The sequence below is a fragment of the Silene latifolia genome, chromosome 9 (assembly GCF_048544455.1).
Source record: "Silene latifolia isolate original U9 population chromosome 9, ASM4854445v1, whole genome shotgun sequence".
NCBI lineage: Eukaryota > Viridiplantae > Streptophyta > Magnoliopsida > Caryophyllales > Caryophyllaceae > Silene > Silene latifolia.
The window spans coordinates 7,547,232-7,566,691 of record NC_133534.1 but is presented as its reverse complement, the minus strand read 5'-3'; the positions used below and the strand labels follow the sequence as shown (position 1 = coordinate 7,566,691).

The following is a 19,460-nucleotide window of genomic DNA, read 5'->3' as shown; positions in this document are numbered from 1 at the left end:
ACGCACTAAAGCTAACACACAATCCCATATAATGTTCATGTTTATATTACACCACCATAGTTTTTTTTTCATACCAAGTTATAAAAAATATGGCTCCTAATTTTTATAACTTGCAATATTTCACCATAAATTTGTTGGTCTTGTTTACTAAAATTTATTTGTCAGCTAGAAATAATGCATACTATATAATATGCAAAAATAATCCATTTTCTTGTGGAAATATTACAAATCTTGGATACCCATTTTGGGGAGGAAACAGGCCGCAATTCTGCGGCCATCGGAATTTCGGCCTTAGCTGTCAAAACGGGCCAACAGTTGGCCCGTTTATCTATCAAATGGGTAAAACAAATGGGGCGGAATCTCTTAGCGCGAGGATTGTTAGTATTAATACATCTTCGCATATTATGTCCTTGGTTCAAAACCCGTTTTGTTATAATATTACTCCTATTTCCTGTCAAAGTCTAATAAGAAACGAAACAATAACCAAATTGTCACAACCTTTCAAGTTCAGTCCACTTGTTGCCAACATTAGTTTGTTCTTAAGTTGTGCTTCAGTCGCAAATTACAGCGGTAGTTTGAAGTTTATCACATGTAACGGTGTAAATACTGCTGTGGATTCAGCTTATTACGTTGATAAACCAGAAGATGTGGGTAACATAAGTAAGTTGTGCTCTACGAAGCGGGTTTTTCCGGTGCTCAAGTCAGAGTTGGATGATCTTAACAAGGGAAATGTGAGTCTATCTAGGGTGTTGAATAAGGGATTTGAGGTTGAATACACGGTGGACTTCGATGGCTGTTCGGCCTGTAGGAATTCCGGAGGTATGTGCGGCTCATCAGACGATAATACATGGAAGTTTGTATGCTACTGCCCACATGGACCACATCCTCGAGTGTGTCCTAAGCCAGGTACACTGATTCCTCTCTAATGTCCAAACACTACTTTTGCTACTAAATGTGTATGACCCGAAATCATTTTGGTATCGAGGATTTGCTGTTGTTGTTGCTATATGAGGATCGTGTTCAGGGACGAAGCTAAGCACAAGTTGACCATGCTATAGCAAGAGCGAACTTCTTAGGGAAGAATATACACACACACCTTTTTTTTTTTTTTTTTTAAAATAACTACAATTAGAAAAATATAGGCAAGAATAAATACAAGATTGATATTTCGGCACTAGGTAGAATTTGAACTTAGCTTCGTCCATGATCGTGTTTGCCATTTGGTAGCGCAATTAGTCGAGGCAACTCCTAATGCAAATTTCATTATAGCTCACTAGGAAATAACCACTTTCAAAATTTTCATTATAGTTTTCTAATGTTTTACTCCGTATTTATTTTATTTGTGCAGAGAAGTTGTTATTGAAATATGTTGGATCAGGTAATTAACTACAAAAGTTATTCTTCAGTTTATAATCACATTCAATTGTTCACATTAAACCATGTTCAGAAAGCTTGGCAGACTCACTATTCACTAACTTATGATGCTCAATTCGATCTTCATTAGGCATTGGAGCCGGTATGCTTGTCTTTGTAGCATTCCTTGCCATCTGGTTTCGCAAGTGCCTGAGATTTGGGAAGGCACGTAATAAGTCCCTTCATTGCTCCGAATCAGAGCTTGGAAAGGACGGTCTATACTTTGGAGTTCCACTCTTCTCCTACAAAGAACTCGAAGAAGCCACCAATAGTTTTGATCATACCAGAGAACTTGGTGGTGGCGGCTTTGGAACTGTTTACTATGGTAAGACTTATATATGAACTGTGCAATATATGGTAACTAAATAATTGCATGAGACGACTCAGGCAATACTCATTTGCTTCAAACTTTTAAGTTAGCTCATTTGCAGTTGGATGGAATTGCATCTATAGAACGGCAGGCCTTAATTAATTTTTAGGATAAGCAGAGTTAAGGCTGCTTAATTTTTAGGATAAGCAGAGTTAATACATTAATACTCAAGGTGGTCAAAGTGTGTATCGACGGAGATCGGCCATATCGTACAATGTAATATACAGAGTATCAGTTTTGAGCATAAATGAGATACCGTTTTGTTGAAGGATTCTTGATCAAAGTTGTGCCTGCAGACCCCGTAAAAGTAAATGAGATACCGTTTCTCACGAGACCTACTGAAAGAGAAATTACTCGTATATAGTAGTTCTGACAATTGATTGTGAATTACAAGACAGAACATCAAATAAAAAAAGCAAGGTTAGGAATAATATTGGATTAATTGATGGGAATAATCCAAACTATTGCTCGTCTTCTCGTAATAATCCAAACTTCACTTTAACTCAAAATAAACCATGTTATTGCCGTCCTTAACTCATACCGCACCTAGGTCATTTTTTACCTATGAAATCAGGTAAACCACCGGTAACCCCAAATTTTTTTGTTAAACCTCCTTCACCAATAATCAGTCCACCACCACTCCAAACATCCTCGTGATCTCTGAATCAAATCCATCCAACCCAGAAAAAAAAATCCCCAAATTACAAACCTTATTTTAATCCGTTACCAAATTCCTCTTTAATTGTATACGAGTATAATCTTGCTAAATTAAGTTGTACCCAGATAATAACTTTGGGCTAAGATTATGAATATTGAACAAAATTGAAGAACCCATATAGAATTGAAAGATAAGTTCCAAAGAGAGGTTGAATGATTTAATAATGGGTACAACAAATTGAAAAAAAAAAAAAAAACAAGTTTATCAAATCAAATTCAGAACTGACGCTAAGATTGGGAAGGCAGGTTGACAAATTTAGAGCTTTGTGAAGATTGGATTTGTAAGCCAATCATTACTTCTTACGGAGTTTATACCATCCAAGACTGATTTCTTCATGCAGTAAAGCCGTGGTGTTATCAATGGCATCTTCTATTGGTGGTTATCTTATCCCTCAGTAGTTGATATCGACTTGAATCAGACCACAATTGAAACGACATTCTTGTTCTCGTGGAACAATAACGATGAACATTGCTTATGCATTTCAGAAGGTGGTGGTGTCGGTGGTGATGTAGTGTGGTGGCAGTAGCTTGGTAGCGTGGCAGGTGGTGATCTTTTTGGTGTTTGATCTTTTTGGTGTTTGGCAGGTGGTGATGGAGGAGTGAAGGGATGAAGAGGATAAGGTAAATATTAAACCTAATCCAAATAAGAAAGGGTAAAGTTTAACCGGCTAAACAGGTTGCCCTTCCAAAAAAGCAATATAAGAAAAATGAGTACAAATGTGAGATTATTATGAGTTAAAGTGAAGTTTGGATTATTGTGAGAAGGCGAGCAATAGTTTGGATTATTCTCGTCAAATAACCCAATAATATTTTAGTTCTTTACTTATCTTAGGCATTGTGTTTAGAATAAAAAAATTCCTAACTTTGGTTTTCTTATTGAATGCTTTGTCGTATTATTCACAACCAATTCCCAAAACTACTATATATAGTTTGAATTCCAACATAAAATCAATTATAATAAGCATACATATTTCATAAGAATTAACAAAAAAATCACACTTATTTCTTAACAGAGTGTATTCATCTAATAACAATGTCAAATTTTAATCTATTTTCAACCCTTCAGTGTTGTGGCAAATCTCTCATATCACTACTTGCTGAGGCCAAATCCAAAGACAAAACACCCGAAACGCCTATTTATAACAGAGTCGATTCTGCCATTACCGGTTTAATCAAGGACTTGGAGCAAAACAAAGATGAGGGGTTTACTACAGAAGAGTGTTTTCGCAAAGTTGTAGAGAAAATTAAAACGACTCTTGAAGAGCTGATGAAATATGACGCGCAAAATGCATCCAATTATAGAGATCTCGCAACCAGCAGGCTTGGTAAGTTCGTATCCACTTTTAGTAAGACTCTCCCTACTTCAACTGCCACCCATACTACCAACAAAACCAACAAAACCAACAACAACAGTAATAATAACAATACTAGTGTTAATAATAACAACAACAATAATGATAATAATGTCCAACATACCAATATTGACCTTGAAAAATTATATTCAAGTCTAACCAATACTCAAAAAGTATTGTTAGAACTATTTGCTGTACTCCCACAGGGGACGGAAGTAAAAGAGAATGACTTGCGCCTTTGTTGGTTTTCGATAACTGAAATAAATGTCGATTCAGAAACAACAGTAAAGTTAGATTTCGAAGAACACTTAAATAAATTGGTGGAAACGAAAATAATTGAACGAGTAGTGACAGTGTAGGAAGTGTTAAAAAAAAGAAAAGGGAAGGTGTTAAGTACACCATGCCCAAAGATAATTTGGTCCAATTGTCAAAAATATTGTGAGATATGTGATGAGAAGTTTAGGATTACCGATAATGGTATAGTCGCAAACACGGATGCTTCTAATCTCACCACCAAGAGGCTCAACTCGTTGTTGTCAAAAATAATAGACTCCTACGTTAGAATGCTTCAACTGGGTAGCTGGAATAATGATCCAACAAAGTACATTGTCGTCGAAGATGTGGAAGCCCTGGCTAAGGCTTTTAACAAGATATCTTCGATCAGGTTTTTAAGCCTTCAAGGGGTATCGGGGTTAGTAGAGCCGCCTTCTTTAGCTACCATGGCGGAAAGCCTCAAGGTCTTGAACCTTAAAGGTTGCCACAACTTAGAATCTCTTCCACCGCAGTTTAACAAAATGCTTAAGTGGGAACTAGGATATCTTGACATATCCGAGTGTTACCTACTTGATCACCTTCCAGATGCACTGAGTGGCTGTATTAAGCTTAGAGTGCTTAAGGGATTCGTACTTCCCAGAGAGCAGACGCCTGACCAACCCTTCATTTCTACCCCATCACAATTTCAACATCTTTGGAAACTAACATTACGAACAAAGCGCTTGAATTTTCCTACAAAATCCGATTTTGAAACTCTTTGTGAGTTAGTAAGTCTTACCCACTTGAAAATAACATGGGTGGGGGCGTGTTCTGGTGATGATAATCAAGATGTTCAATTTGAGGACGATTCCAAATTTCCACCCAAACTTACAAAATTTGAGATGGAGGCTGCGTCCGACAGCACGTCGACAAAGATTCTAAATCTAATTGCTCGACCAAAGGAGGCTACGGCAAATGTACCTGACAGTGACACAAAGCCGCCCGTGTCACTCAATAAATTGTACATCAAAGGGGGTAATCTTTCAAAGCTTGACCAGATTGTCGACTGTAAGATATTACGCCTTCAATATTTACCTAAAATGCAAAGACACGATTGCTATGATATGATGCGTAAATTTCCGACATTGCATCGGTTGGAGATGAGTAAAGATGTAATGTACTCCATGTTGCGCCGATCCTTCCGTAAAGCTACCGGAACTACGATGATAATTCAGGTTGGGAACCGTCCTTTACTCGTCATGCTGCTCCATCTTCCACTTCCTAGATGGATTCACATGCTGGATGCTTCAACCTGCACACATATGGGTGCGCGCGCTTATTGGAAATATTTGTAAATATATATACTGTAATTGTTAATCTTGTGTAAAACCTTTCAATTGTTGCATACAATATACTAAGTATAATTATTCGCGTGTAACATTTACTCTGTAATGATTGTTGTAAATTGAGCATTGTTATTCTTATCTTTTGCAAAGAAAAGAAAAAGAAAAAGGTGATATTCTGACTTGTGATATTGAAAACAATGGAGGTTTATCCAAGCAATGGACTAATCATCTCCTTCAACTCAGACCCACCGTCTTCATTCTTGTTGACCTCTAATATCCAAAGCATTCCTTGAGTGTCATAACTACTTCTTACATGTTTAGCCTATTATGCTTCACTCTGTTTTTCCATAATATTGGGGACCTTAAGTATGGAAATTGATGTTGAAAGTCCTCTTTGTTTAGCCTATTGCAAATTCAACAATAATACTAAAATTTTCAGTTGCTAACTTGGAAAATAGGATTTGAAATTATTAAGCCTTTTAAATCTTTGCAAGTATACATTAACTCATTAAGGTGGCTTGAGACATCGGCCGGACCCATAACTTTAAGGCCTTGTTTGGATGGGGGGTTTTGGAGGGGAGGGGAAGGAAGGGATACAAAATCCCTTATTTGGATTAAAAAAGGGATAGGAGGGAAATGGAGGGGAGGAATTTGGAAAGATCCATTTTCCCTCTTTCAAGTCAAATCAAAATCGAATCATAATAGGAAAGATTTGGAGAGAAATCGTATCCAAATACTCACACCCCATGCCCCCCCCCCCCCCTCCTTTCCCTTCCCGCATTCTCCCTCCCCTCCCTTCCCCTCCCCTCCCCCCTTCTCTTCACAATAGGAAAGATTTTTCATCTTTTAAATCAAATCAAAATCTCTTTTTTCTAGGATATGCAATTTCCTACTCACACTTGTTAAATCCAACACAAAATTTCTGATTTTGTCTCTCTCATTTCATTTTCTTACTTGTACCCCCTTTTTTTGAAAAAAAAAAAAAATGAACTGATAGATGAACCAACTCAACCAAAACCTTAAGGTTATGGTTGAGGCTCAACTATTATAAATAATTCTATTACGCTCCCTCACTTAAATGTCCGTTGGGCTTGAAAAGTGGTTAGTTGTGCACCGGCTCCCCCCGTACCGTGTGTTGGGTTTCCACTTCGAGTTTTTTTCGAGTTTTTGAGGAGTTTTGAGGTTGCCAGGATTTGAACTCTGACTCTGATACCATGATAGAAGAACCAACTCAACCAAAACCTTAAGGTTATGGCTGAGGCTCAACTATTATAAATATTTCTAATATGACCGCCATAGCCATGAAGTCGATAATGATCCGAACAACAAATCAACCTAAAATTCATAAACGCGTGAAAACACAACAAATCAAAATATAATACTTCGTAATTAAAATCAGAAAACCTAATCTAGTGCACAAAACAATCGAAGAAAATTGAGAGCAAGTGAATAAATAGGAGAATAGAGAAGAAACCTTGAGAAAAAAGCGTTGGATTTATGGCAGTGGAGAGTTGTAATAAATGAAATAAGAAGTTGATAGTAATAACAGAATTCTGTTAGAATTCTGTTAGTTCAGTTTTGAGCGGGAAAGCTACTGGAACTACTGATGAAAATTCAGGTTGGGAACCGTCCTTTACTCGTCATGCTGCTCCATCTTCCACTTCCTAGATTGATTCACATGCTGGATGCTTAACCTGCCCACATATGGGAGCGCGCTTATGGAAAATATATATAAATATATATACACTGTAATTGTTAATCTTGTGTAAAACCTTTCAATCGTTGCATAAAATATACTAAGTATAATTATTCGCGTGTAACATTTACTCTATAATAGATTGTTGTAAATTGGAAACGATTTATCTCGATCTGCTAAAGCACTGTTATTCTTATCTTTTGCAAAGAAAAGAAAAAGAAAAAGGTGATGTTTGGAACCAGACCCGCCATCTTCATTCTTGTTGACCTCTAATATCCAAGCATTCCTTGAGGGTGTGTTTGGATTGAGGGATTTGGAGGGAAAAGAAAGGGAGGAAAAGTAGGGGATTTAAATCCCTTGTTTGGATAGCAACTAAAGGTGGAAGGAAATGGAGCGGGAAAGATTTGGAGGGATCCATTTTCTCTCCTCCAAGACAAATCAAAATCTCTCCATAATATGCAAGATTTGGATGGAACTTGTATCCTCAGACCCACACCACAATTCCCCTCCCCTTCCCCTCCCTTTCCCTCCACTTTTACTATCCACACACACACCCTGAGTGTCATAACTACTTCTTACATGTTTAGCCTCTAATGCTTCACTCTGTTTTTCCATAATATTGGGGACATAAAGAATGGAAATTGATGTTGAAAGTCCTCATTGATTAGGCTATTGCAAATTCAACAATAATACCAAAATCTTCAGTTGCTAACTTGGAACATAGGATTTGAAATTATTAAGCCTTTTAAATTTTTGCAAGTATACATTAACTCATTAAGGTGGCTTGAGACATCGGCCGGACTCAAAACTCTAAGGTCTTGTTTGGATGGGGGTTTGGAGGGGAGGAGAGGGGAAGGGAAGGGAGGGATACAAAATCCCTTATTTGGATTAAAAAAGGGGTAGAAGGGAAATGGAGGGGGAGGGGAAGGAAGGGATCCATATTCCCTCCTCCAAACCAAACTAAAATCCTTCCAATATAAGAAAGATTTGGAGGGAAATTACAACCAAACACTCACTACAAGAAACAGGGCATTTAACGACCGGGAACATCCGACCGTAGATAAGCTCGGTCGGTAAAATCAGTTAACGACCGAAAATGGTTGGTAATTAACATTTGGTCGGTAATTTTACCAACCAACACAAAATCGGTAATTTGGTCGGTTACAGCCTATGTTAGTTCGACTTTTCACTTTTAAACTCTTGCATTCAACACGGCACTCAAGGATATGAAAGCCTTATATAGTTATATGTCAATGGAAAATGATATTGCGACACCGGGTGTTACTCAAATTGAGCGGCACCCGGGATATTATTGTAATTTACTTATGTATTTTGTTTTCCCTCCTTCAAAATTTAAATTTTAAACTAATTAGTTTTAAAGGGTAGTTTAGGAACTTAACACCAATTAATTAATGGATTAACAAAATGATAATAACAAATTAGAAAAAGAAAAGATTTTGAAAGATTTGGTGCGATTTGGTTTAACAATTCGTAGCCTTTGACCAAGAGTCACCATGTACCATGTACCATGTTCAAGTTCATCTCTTCATCTTTAATGATAATAACAACATAGCTTGAACACTCATGTTAAACAACCAATGAATATTATGGAGTACTAAATAACTAATTTGTTCTTCTATATGTAAATCAAACCTAAACAAGTTCAATGAACAAATTATATTTCATCTTTCATTCAATACAATTAAACATAAATACGTCAACCACTATGAATACAGACGCATTATATATTTGGAGAAAATTTCCATAGGGTAATTGTCGTTTGACAAGTGATTTCTCTCTTTTTTTTTTTTGTTAAATTGATGAATGTATATGATTTGATTAAGATAAATTGATAAGTAGTAATTTAGCGTCATTTTACCCATGCTTTTATCTTATATTTGACTCGATTTTGTGTGCTATAAATGTTAAAAAGCTCATTTTATTAATTAATTAGAAGTAATTAGTTGTATTGCACTTGTCACGAATAATTGTTGTATGTCGAGTATTTGGTATTGCTTCCATCTTTTGTTTATCTTGTAGGTAATAAGTGGAGCGAAACCCAAGTGGCACGACAAGACGGGACAAAGGCGAGTTTGAGACGGGTCACGTGGCAAAGAATTGAAGCAAATAGAAGAGGTCAAGATGAATCATTGACCTTGGCCAATCAACCCACCCAAATTGCAAATCCAAACAAACCCCCTGGTTCCCTTTTCGTCCTCCTGCTAATCCAAATCCCCAATCATCATTTTCTAATAACAATGGCAAAATCTCCATTTAATAGCCAAGCTCCCTCCATTTACCATAACCATTTCATCTACCTTCACCATCACTGTTAATTAAAGCCACCATAAATCAACATTTCACCATCATTTATACTCACCCATATGCCATAATCATCAATTACTCACCACAAAACCATTTTCACCATAATACCAATTCACCACTTGCTCTACCTCGTCTCGGCACCGAAACCAATCTCCAAATGCTATCCATCCCCTAGTCCCCTGCATTTCAACGGAAACTGAGTCGCCGTGGCTCGAGCCTCGAGCTGCCCAGATCCTCACTCACCATCAACCCAATTCATCGACCATCAAACCAATTTCAGCCGTCATCACCAAAACAGCAGCAGCCCAGAAGAACTCGGCATCAAAACCCGAGTCCAATTCATCCATAAATCAAACAACCAGCAACAATATGGCGGCCACGGAATCATTTTTCGCACCACCATCAACTCGTTCACCAATTCGAACTCGCAGTCGAAACCCGAGTTGATTCGCAACAAGCTGCGCCACCAATTCGTACTCCATTCAACCTCCAGCAGGCGGATTCGATCCAGAACAACGCATCATCAGCCGCCTTGCCTCGCCGCGATCTCCTCCGTTGAAACCGGGTTTTCTTCGTGTTGAAGCCCGTGCTCTCCGCTGAAATTTGGAGCTTGTTTATTGAGTTTTGATCAGCTAATGACGGAACTGCCCATTCATTTTCCTTTCCTTGTCATTTTAAGTTGAGGGCATTATAGTCTTTTCGTTGCCTTTTGTACTCCCCTATTTAAACCCAACTTTTGTATGAGAAGGGGGGAACCCTTAATTTTGGACGCAGCCTTCATTAGACAAACAGAAGGAATGTAGGAGTAGTTCTCATATAACATAGAAAAATTCCATCTTTCCTTCTTCTTAGTTTATATTGGTAACTATTAGAAATATAGACGGGTTTGAACATTGGAAAGAATAGAGTATTGTATTGTATATTTACTTGTGTTCTTTACACTTTGGCTATTGCTATTTATACATACAAACTATTGTTCTATTTACAGTAACAAAATAAGAAAGGGGCAAAACAGGGGAAGGAGATTATTATATGCCTTATTATGTGGGATTGGGGCAACGTTCTTTTGATCCTTGAGGATCTTGTGCAACGGCTCTTTGAGTCGCTAATACCCTCCCGCAAGTTGGAGTGTGTAGGGTCGAAACACCCAACTTGGAAAGGAGTTCTTCGAATGGGGCACGTCCTAGAGCCTTAGTAAATATGTCCGCGAGCTGAGCTTTAGTGTGGATATAGCTAGGAGCGATAACTCCCTTTTGTATTTCGTCGCGGATGAAGTGGCAATCAACCTCGATGTGTTTTGTGCGTTCGTGAAAGACCGGATTTCGGGCAATATGGAGTGCCGACTTGTTATCACATCGAAGGGGAATGGGTTGATTGGTAGAAATCCCGAGTGTTAGGAGCAGGCCTTTTAGCCATTTTAATTCGCAAATTGTTACTGCCATGGCCCGATATTCTGACTCGGATGATGAACGGGAGACGGTTGCTTGTTTCTTAGTCTTCCACGAGATTGGTGATGAGCCCAAGAAGACTAGATAGGCCGAGAGTGAGCGACGGCTTGTGGGACATGTAGCATAATTCGCATCACAATAGGCATTGAGTCGTAGGTCACTGTCAGAGCGAAGAAGGATGCCTTGCCCCGGAGATTTCTTTAGATATCGAACCACTTGGAGAGCGGCATCCCAATGCTCGGTTGTGGGAGCATGCATGAATTGTGCGAGAGTGTGCACCGAATAGGTGAGCTCGGGGCGAGTAATAGTAAGATAAACCAAGCGACCCACTATTCGACGGTAAGGTTGTGGGTCGGTCATGAGGCCCGCGGTAGAGAGAGCAAGACGATGATTTTGTTCCATTGGAGTTGACGCGGGTTTGGTACCAAGTAGTCCGGTTTCCGTTAAGATATCCAAAGCATATTTGCGTTGGGAGATAAAAATACCGGATTTGTTTCTTGCGATTTCGAGACCGAGAAAGTATTTAAGCACCCCAAGGTCCTTCATGTAGAAGCAACGGCTTAAGTAGTCTTTGAATTTGGTAATGAATGGGACGTTGTTACCACAAATTACTAAGTCATCAACGTAGACTAGCACATGTACCTCGGTATCAGGTTTGGATATCGAGAAGAGGGAATGATCAAGGGGGCATTGTTTGAAGCCATAGTGACGAAGAGCGGAAGCGAGCTTTGCGTACCAGCACCGAGGGGCTTGTCGAAGGCCATAAAGGGACTTTCGAAGACGACATACCCTCCCGTCATCGGATGGGAGAAAACCCGGGGGAGGTTTCATATAAACTTCTTCATGTAGGTCGCCATGGAGAAAGGCATTGTGAACGTCCATTTGATGAAGGACCCATTGTTTGGCGGCGGCGATTGCGAGAAGAGTGCGAACTGTGACCAATTTAATGGTAGGGGCAAAAGTTTCATTGTAGTCAATTCCTTCGACTTGACGGTTTCCCATGACAACTAAACGAGCTTTGTAACGTTCAATCGAGCCATCCGCTTTATGTTTGATCTTGTAGACCCATTTGGAACCAATAGCTTTCTTGTGTTTAGGAAGATGTTCAAGAGTCCATGTCTTATTTTTTTCGAGAGCATCAAGTTCTTGTTTCATGGCCTCTCGCCATTCGGGTACCTGCACAGCATCCTTGTAAAAACTAGGCTCGTGATGTTTGGTCACGGCCGATAAGAAAGCTCGATGGTTAGTTGAAAATTTTGCATAATCAAGATAATGAGAAATCGGATAGATTGTACCTGAAGATGATGATTGAGAGACGAGTGAGTTAATCGAGGGGCGTGGTTTGGCGAGGACAAAATCCTTTAAATTGGTGTTTGGTAATTTGATTCGTTGTCCTCGTCCCATGTTTGTCGTAGTGTCCAAGGGTTGGGTGTCCGGTGTGGTCTCGGGTTGGGCATTTATGGGCTGCTCAGTGCAAGGTGTTGTAGCGGGCTGGTCAGGTGGGGTATCCGTGGTGGGTGGTGGGTCATCCGTGGTGGGTGGTGGGTTAGTCGTAGGTGTAGAGGTGTCTGGTGATGGTGTGGATTCTATAAGAATAGGAGATAGGTTGTCAATATTAAAAACAGTGGGATCATTTGTAGAGTCGTGAATGTTGAGATGTTGATAAGGAAATTCGTTTTCAATAAAGACGACATCTCTTGAGTCAAAGAAAGAACCGGTGTCTAAGTCATAGAGCCGCCACCCTTTTTTTCCGAACGGATAACCAACAAACACACATTTTCGGCTTCGGGAAGCAAATTTGTCATGAGAACGATTTAAAGTTTTGGCGTAGGCTAGGCAGCCAAACACCCGTAGATTTTCAAAAGGCGGTTGTTTATTAAAAAGCAGTTCATACGGCGTTTTACCGTGTAGAAGAGGTGTCGGAGTTCGATTTATTAAATAAACCGCACTTAAGACGCATTCTCCCCAAAAATAAAGAGGTAAACTGGCTTGGAAAAGAAGGGCACGCGCCACATTTAGAATATGACGATGTTTTCGTTCCACCCGCCCATTTTGTTGGGGGGTGTCAACCTGAGATGTTTGAAAAAGGACTCCGTTTTCGTTAAAAAAAGAAAGAAGAGGTCGAAATTCCGTGCCATTATCCGTTCTAAAAATTTTGATTTTCTTTTCAAATTGGCGGTCTATCATAGCGAAAAAATTGAGTAAAGTTTGTTTGGTATCGCTCTTATTACGTAATAAATAAACCCACGTAGAGCGGGAAAAATCGTCAACTATTGTGAGAAAAAAACGAGAGCCACAAGAGGCATTTTCGGAGTACGGACCCCATAGGTCACAATGTATAAGATCAAAAGCAGATGTAGCATGACTAGTGCTTAAATTAAAATGTTCGTGAGTTTGTTTCGCGCGTAAACAAATATCGCAATGTTTGCTATGAAAAGTATGAGAAGTCTTATTGTTTAAAAAAGGTAAAAAACGAGAAATTTGTGAGGAGGGATGCCCCAACCTTCGGTGCCAAAGCTCAAAGGAATTCCCATTGTCTGTCATATTAGCGTGAACCCGGTCATGTCGGACACCTTTTAAGTGGTAGAGCCCCTCGAATTGTTCACCCGCACCAATCACCGTCTTCGAGGTACGGTCCTGTATAAGACACAAATTGTGAGAAAACTGAATAGTTAACGTTTTGTCTAGTAAAAGGCTTGAAACGGAAAGTAAATTACAATGTAAATTTGCCGCGTAAAGGACATCGCGTAATATCAATCGTGGTGATAAATGTATATCGCCACTTTGGGTGGCAATCGTAAGGTCGCCGTTAGGCAAACCAACAGAGAGTGGAGTAATAATTTTGAGGTTCGAAAAATGAGAGAGGCATCCCGACATGTGATGGGATGCCCCCGTGTCAATGATCCAAGAATAAGGAGAAATATTACCATTGAGACGGTCATTGCTATTGTCCGATTTCCGAGCTTGCAACAAGTTGCCCAGTTCATCGAGCTCTTGAGGTGTCATAGAATTAAGGTCGAGCTTGTCGAATTGAGCAAATGAAATCTGAGAAGAGGAGGCAGGGGTATTCGAACTTGAAGATGCCGTGGTCTTACCAGACGCCATATGAGCTTTAGGTGGGGGACCGGATGCAGCAATAGTCTTCTGCTCGGTCTGTCCTTTACCACGGGTATCAGCCGTGGAAGCAAAAGAAGCAAGAGTGGCAGCGTCGAGATGAATGCGAGGACGGGGACGATCGCCCCACCAATCGGGATACTTACCTGTTACTTGCCAACAAAATTGCAAGCTATGGCCAGCCTTTTTACATATAGGACAGAAATATTTAGAGGGTTCAGTAGGGTTTCTACGTTCATTACGCCCCCCACCAGTAGACATTCGAGAGCCATTAGATGCGCGAGCCGCAAACGCCATAACATCGGGTGTATGTTCAGTTTTATTAGACGATAAATTCCTAACTCCCTCATCTTGCAAAAGACGATTGTAAATAATATCGAGAGAGGGAAGAGGAGTAATACCTATGATCTGAGACCGGGTATTTGCAAAACGATTGTCAAGACCCATTAAGAAATCACGTACCCGCATTTTCTCCCGACGATTATTGATGATGGTGAGCCAATCACACTGACATGGATTGCACGAGCACTTGGGAATTGGGTCTTGATCAACTAGAGCGTCCCAAATAGCAGTAAGACGGCCGAAATAATCCACCAGGGATTCCGTGGCACCTTGACGGCAGGTATGAAGATCATTTTGTAACTGATAAATACGAGCCTCGTTAGCCTGACAATAACGATTCTTCACATCAAGCCAAATTTGTTTGGCCTCTGGTCGAAGAGAAGTTTGTCGACGGATTGACGGGGCTAGAGTATTAAAGATCCACATTGTAACAAGAGCATTCGTGGACTGCCACGATTCGAAAGTTGCAGAGGTAGTAGATGGTTTGGTAATGGTGCCATCAACATACCCGACCTTCCCTTTAGCGAGAAGAGCAAGAAGAAACGAGCGCGACCATTCGTCGTAATTTGTTCCATCGAAAACAATCGGGGTAATGCTTTGTCCCGTATGTTCGACATTAACAAGACTGTAAGACGGAGCCGTGGCGGCATTAATGATTGTCCCAGAATCAGAATTAGTCATCGTGTTGTGTTTTGTTTTTTTTTTTTTTTTGTTTTTTTTTTTTCGAAGAGAAACAGAGAAACAGAGGAGGATGGAGGCGGAAAATTAGATGAAGAAACCTAGGTTTTCTGATACCATATTAGAAATATAGACGGGTTTGAACATTGGAAAGAATAGAGTATTGTATTGTATATTTACTTGTGTTCTTTACACTTTGGCTATTGCTATTTATACATACAAACTATTGTTCTATTTACAGTAACAAAATAAGAAAGGGGCAAAACAGGGGAAGGAGATTATTATATGCCTTATTATGTGGGATTGGGGCAACGTTCTTTTGATCCTTGAGGATCTTGTGCAACGGCTCTTTGAGTCGCTAATATAACTTGTTCCTTCAATTTACAAGTGTTGTATGAAGATCTCATTTTCATTTAAGTACAAGTTGGTATAAATTTCTTCTCTTTCTTTCTCTTATTGGTATTTAATTATTGTTATGTTTTACTTAGTTTAGTCTCTTTAATTAGTTAAAGTTTTAGTCTTTATTACTCTTAACATATTTAGTGTTAATTTATTCATGTTTAGTAATTAGATTAGTTAAAGTTTCAATCTTTATTACTTTATTTTGTTTAATTTCATGATTAGAGTAATTATAAATGTGTTTAGTGTTAGATTAGTAATGATTAGTGAGTAGTCTTCTACTAGGACTCGGTTGACCCGACATGAGTAATTTCACTAATTGATTCTCATAAAGGCTAGTTATTTGGGGAAATTGGTGAGGATAGTTTAGAGGAATTACATGGTTTATGGATTGATTTTGGGTAGTGTCGATTTGTAACCCTTGTCCACCAACGAGAGTTGGTTAGGTTGTAAATTGGGTACCCGAAAGTTGGTCTTATCACTAACCTAGGTTGAGACCGAAAGGGAGAACCAAGGGAGGGTACCTCTAGGCTAGCGTTTGAAATCGACCTCCGAGAGGAGGAGTGGGATGACCCGGAATACGATGAGTGCTTAGTGACCTTGACCAATTACTTGACCACCTTGGAAAAATGCATGTTTTTTGGTAGTTGGGTGTTGAGTTAGGGATTCCGACCTTCGAACCCGAGAGGGGGGTTGGTGGGTAGAGCTAGTGTCCTATTATGGGCCCGAGAGGGAGTTAGTAGGCGAATTAGAGCCATCTCCCCCTTGCTTGTCTACCCGAGTGATTAGCCTAGGGAATCGTGACGTGGAATTATGAATCGTTGTGGGAGAACCGAGTTCTAGGCCCTTTAATCATTTGATTTACAACTTAATCTTTTCTTGCTCATTTTCACTTCTTTTGTTGAATTGCCATTTCTATTACTTGCTTTCTTACTTTAATTGTTTTAGTAGTTATTAATTTAGTTAATTAGTTTAATGTCAACCAATTTCTTGATTCACGTAGCTAACTTATAATCTAAGACAAAACTAGTATTCAAACTTGATCTCCCTGTGGTTCGACCTCGACTACCCTACTGCATTAGTTGAGTTATTTGTTTGATTTGGGGAGTGCGACAAACCCACTATCAAAATGGCGCCGTTGCCGGGGAGATCAACGGATTGATATTTGTTGAGTCTTAGATTTGTTAGACTACGTATTTGTTACTTGTTACTTGTGATAAGATGGCTAGTTTTCATTTCCCACAATTTGAGCATGAGCCATTTTATTGTTATTTTGATAGGCTTGGTGAATATGTTGATCAATTTGGTAATTGTTTTGAAACATGGGAACTTTGCCTTGTTGTGTATTATGGCATGAATCAAGAGTCTTGGACCATAGTCAACTATATGTGTGGTGGACAATTCATTGACACAAATTATTTGGAGAATTGGGAACTTTTTAGAAGGTTGGCTAATGACACATACCAATGGGATTTGAATACCTCGCCTCCTAAATCAAACCTTGAGATCATGATTGAACAATTCATTGAAACAACAAACCAATACATCGACACTCTTACTCATAGTTCAAGTGATTTGAAAAATGTTGAGAACTTTAAGAGTGATGTCTTGAGTGATAATGATAATGGTTTTGTAGAGTCTTGTGAATTTGTTCCTAATGATAATGTGATTGTGTCTCTTGATTCTCCCACCTTTGAACATGAATTGAATGAATCTTCAATGTCTTTGTTGGAAAATGATAACATGTTTAATGGTGATAATTTTGTGGAGTCTTATGTGATTTCTCATGATGATAATATGTCACCTCTTGATGATTTTAATGTGGTTAATGACTCTTCTTCTTTGGTCCAAGATGATGTTGAGCAATTTGGTGTATGTGAGTTTGAGACCATGTTATTTCATGATGATTATGAGTTGGGTGAGCCGAGTGATACACTTGTTATGGATGAGGTTGAGCAATTTGGCATATGTGAGTATGAGAGTATGTCATTTGAGGTAGATCATGAGATGGTGGAGGAGTTGAGTAAAGAGTGTTTTGAGGAGAGTGGTATTTTCAACGAGTCTTGGGAAAAAGAGAGTCTAAACATGTTTGATGATAGTCTTGAGGTGAAGTGGGATGATGATATTGTGGATATTGTTTCTTTCGGAGAACCCACCTTTGAGAGATTTTTCCAAGAACCCTCGGTGTCTATCCTTTTTATTGAGGTTGATTCTCTTATTCCCATTGATTTTCTTCCTCTTGACTTTCTTACCTCATCTTACGAGCTTATGATTGAGGAGTGTGATAATATTTCCGAAAAGGTTGTTGTGGCTCCTTATTTAGCTCTTGAGGGTTGCTTGAATGAGAAATTTGAGTATAAGGAGAAGGATGAAGTGAAGGGCAAGGAGACTAGTGAAGTCTCCAATGTTGTTGATTGCCCAAGTGGTTTGGAGTTTGATCACCCTCCTCCCACAAGGGAGGATATGTTTTACACCGTGGAATTTGAAAGTGAGGTGGAGAATGATCAAACCCTCGATAATGTGAGAAAGCTCAAAGATGTGAGCTTGGTCGATAATGGGAAGGCGATGGGTGATTTTGCCCATAGGATGTGGGATCCCGGTTAGTTTTGGGATCAAGCTTAGGTTTGGCGGTATCCTTAAAACCGCGCTTCTTGGGAGGCAACCCAAGCTTTTTATGCATTATTTTTCTTTTTGATAAATTTTTCTAAAAACCCAAAAACATGTTCTTTTCTTTGAAAAAAATTGAAAAACCAAAAACATGCATTTAATTTCAATTTCCTCCACACATTTGTTTCTTTTTGAAACATAGTAAATAAATAAGTGTGGGGAGGAAATTTTATATTTCAAAAACCCAAAAACATGTATTTCATTTCCGAATCTCCTCCACACATTTATTTCCATAGGAAATCATGTAAATAAATAAGTGTGGGGAGGAAATTCTATTATTTAAAAATACAAAAACATGTCTTTTATTTTTCCTATTTCTTCCCTACATTTCGTTCCATCGAGGACGATGTAAATTTTAAGTGTGGGGAGGAAAATATCCACTTTGTGTATATTGTTTATATTTGTATATATAGTTGTTAATTTGAGAAAATTACAAAAATGACAAAAAATTGAAAATTTTCAAAAAAAAAATCAAAAATATTGCATTGTTTATATTGTATATATTGCATTTGTCCTAACCTTTTTAATTGGCAACGCATGCAAGCATCGGAGAAGACGTTTGGTAAAATTCTTCCAATCCTTTCTTCTTTATCCTTCCTTTTCTTTTTGTATATATAAGTGTTCCGGGTGTAATTCCAGAGCAGATGTTTGATACCACTCGTAGCTAGTAGAATGATGTCCTTGCTTGAATCCTCCTTGCGGTCTCCTGAAACGATGAACAAACTGAGGGCTCGGCTTTGGCCGAGCGTACTCACTCCGACGCTCAAGTCAGTAAACTTAGAGAGAAGTTGTTGTAACTTGGCTAAGAGCGTATTGTAGAGAGATAAGGAAGATATTACCAGATGAATAGTGGTTATTAGGTCAATTTGTGGATCCTTTCCTCAATGAAGGTTGAGGAGTATTTATAGGCATTCACCTTTTGTCACGTAGTGGCCAAGTGGCCAAGTGACTCATTAGGTGGAAAGACCGTTGTACCCTCGGCCGATGGACCTGTGGCAGGCTCGCCGAGGGTCTTGGATATGAGTACGCGGAGATGTGCCTCGGCTGGCTAGTTGTCTTTCCGAGACCCAGGTCACAGGCCGATGGGCTCCATCGGCTAGAGTGTCTAAGTCGTTGACTTGGCTATGGATACCCTTGACCTTGCTCAATGTGTTGACTTGGTCAGCGGTGCAGAATATGCCCCATCAATTTGCCCCCAGCGTAGTCTATGCCGTGGCATGGGCTCCGATGTATGTTGAGCGTATATTCTGCGCAAGTATTTTGCAAAAATTTTCTGCGTCGGCTTCTTCTGATGCATCGGCTTGATCATTCGTAGGCCTACCATATCCCCCCTCCACATGG

General features: G+C 39.3%; 1 pseudogene; it reads left to right on the top strand.

Moving 5' to 3' along the window:
* Positions 1 to 335: 335 nt before the first annotated feature.
* The window catches only part of LOC141598952 (LEAF RUST 10 DISEASE-RESISTANCE LOCUS RECEPTOR-LIKE PROTEIN KINASE-like 1.2), a 46,971-nt pseudogene continuing 27,846 nt past the window's right edge, over positions 336 to 19,460 (top strand).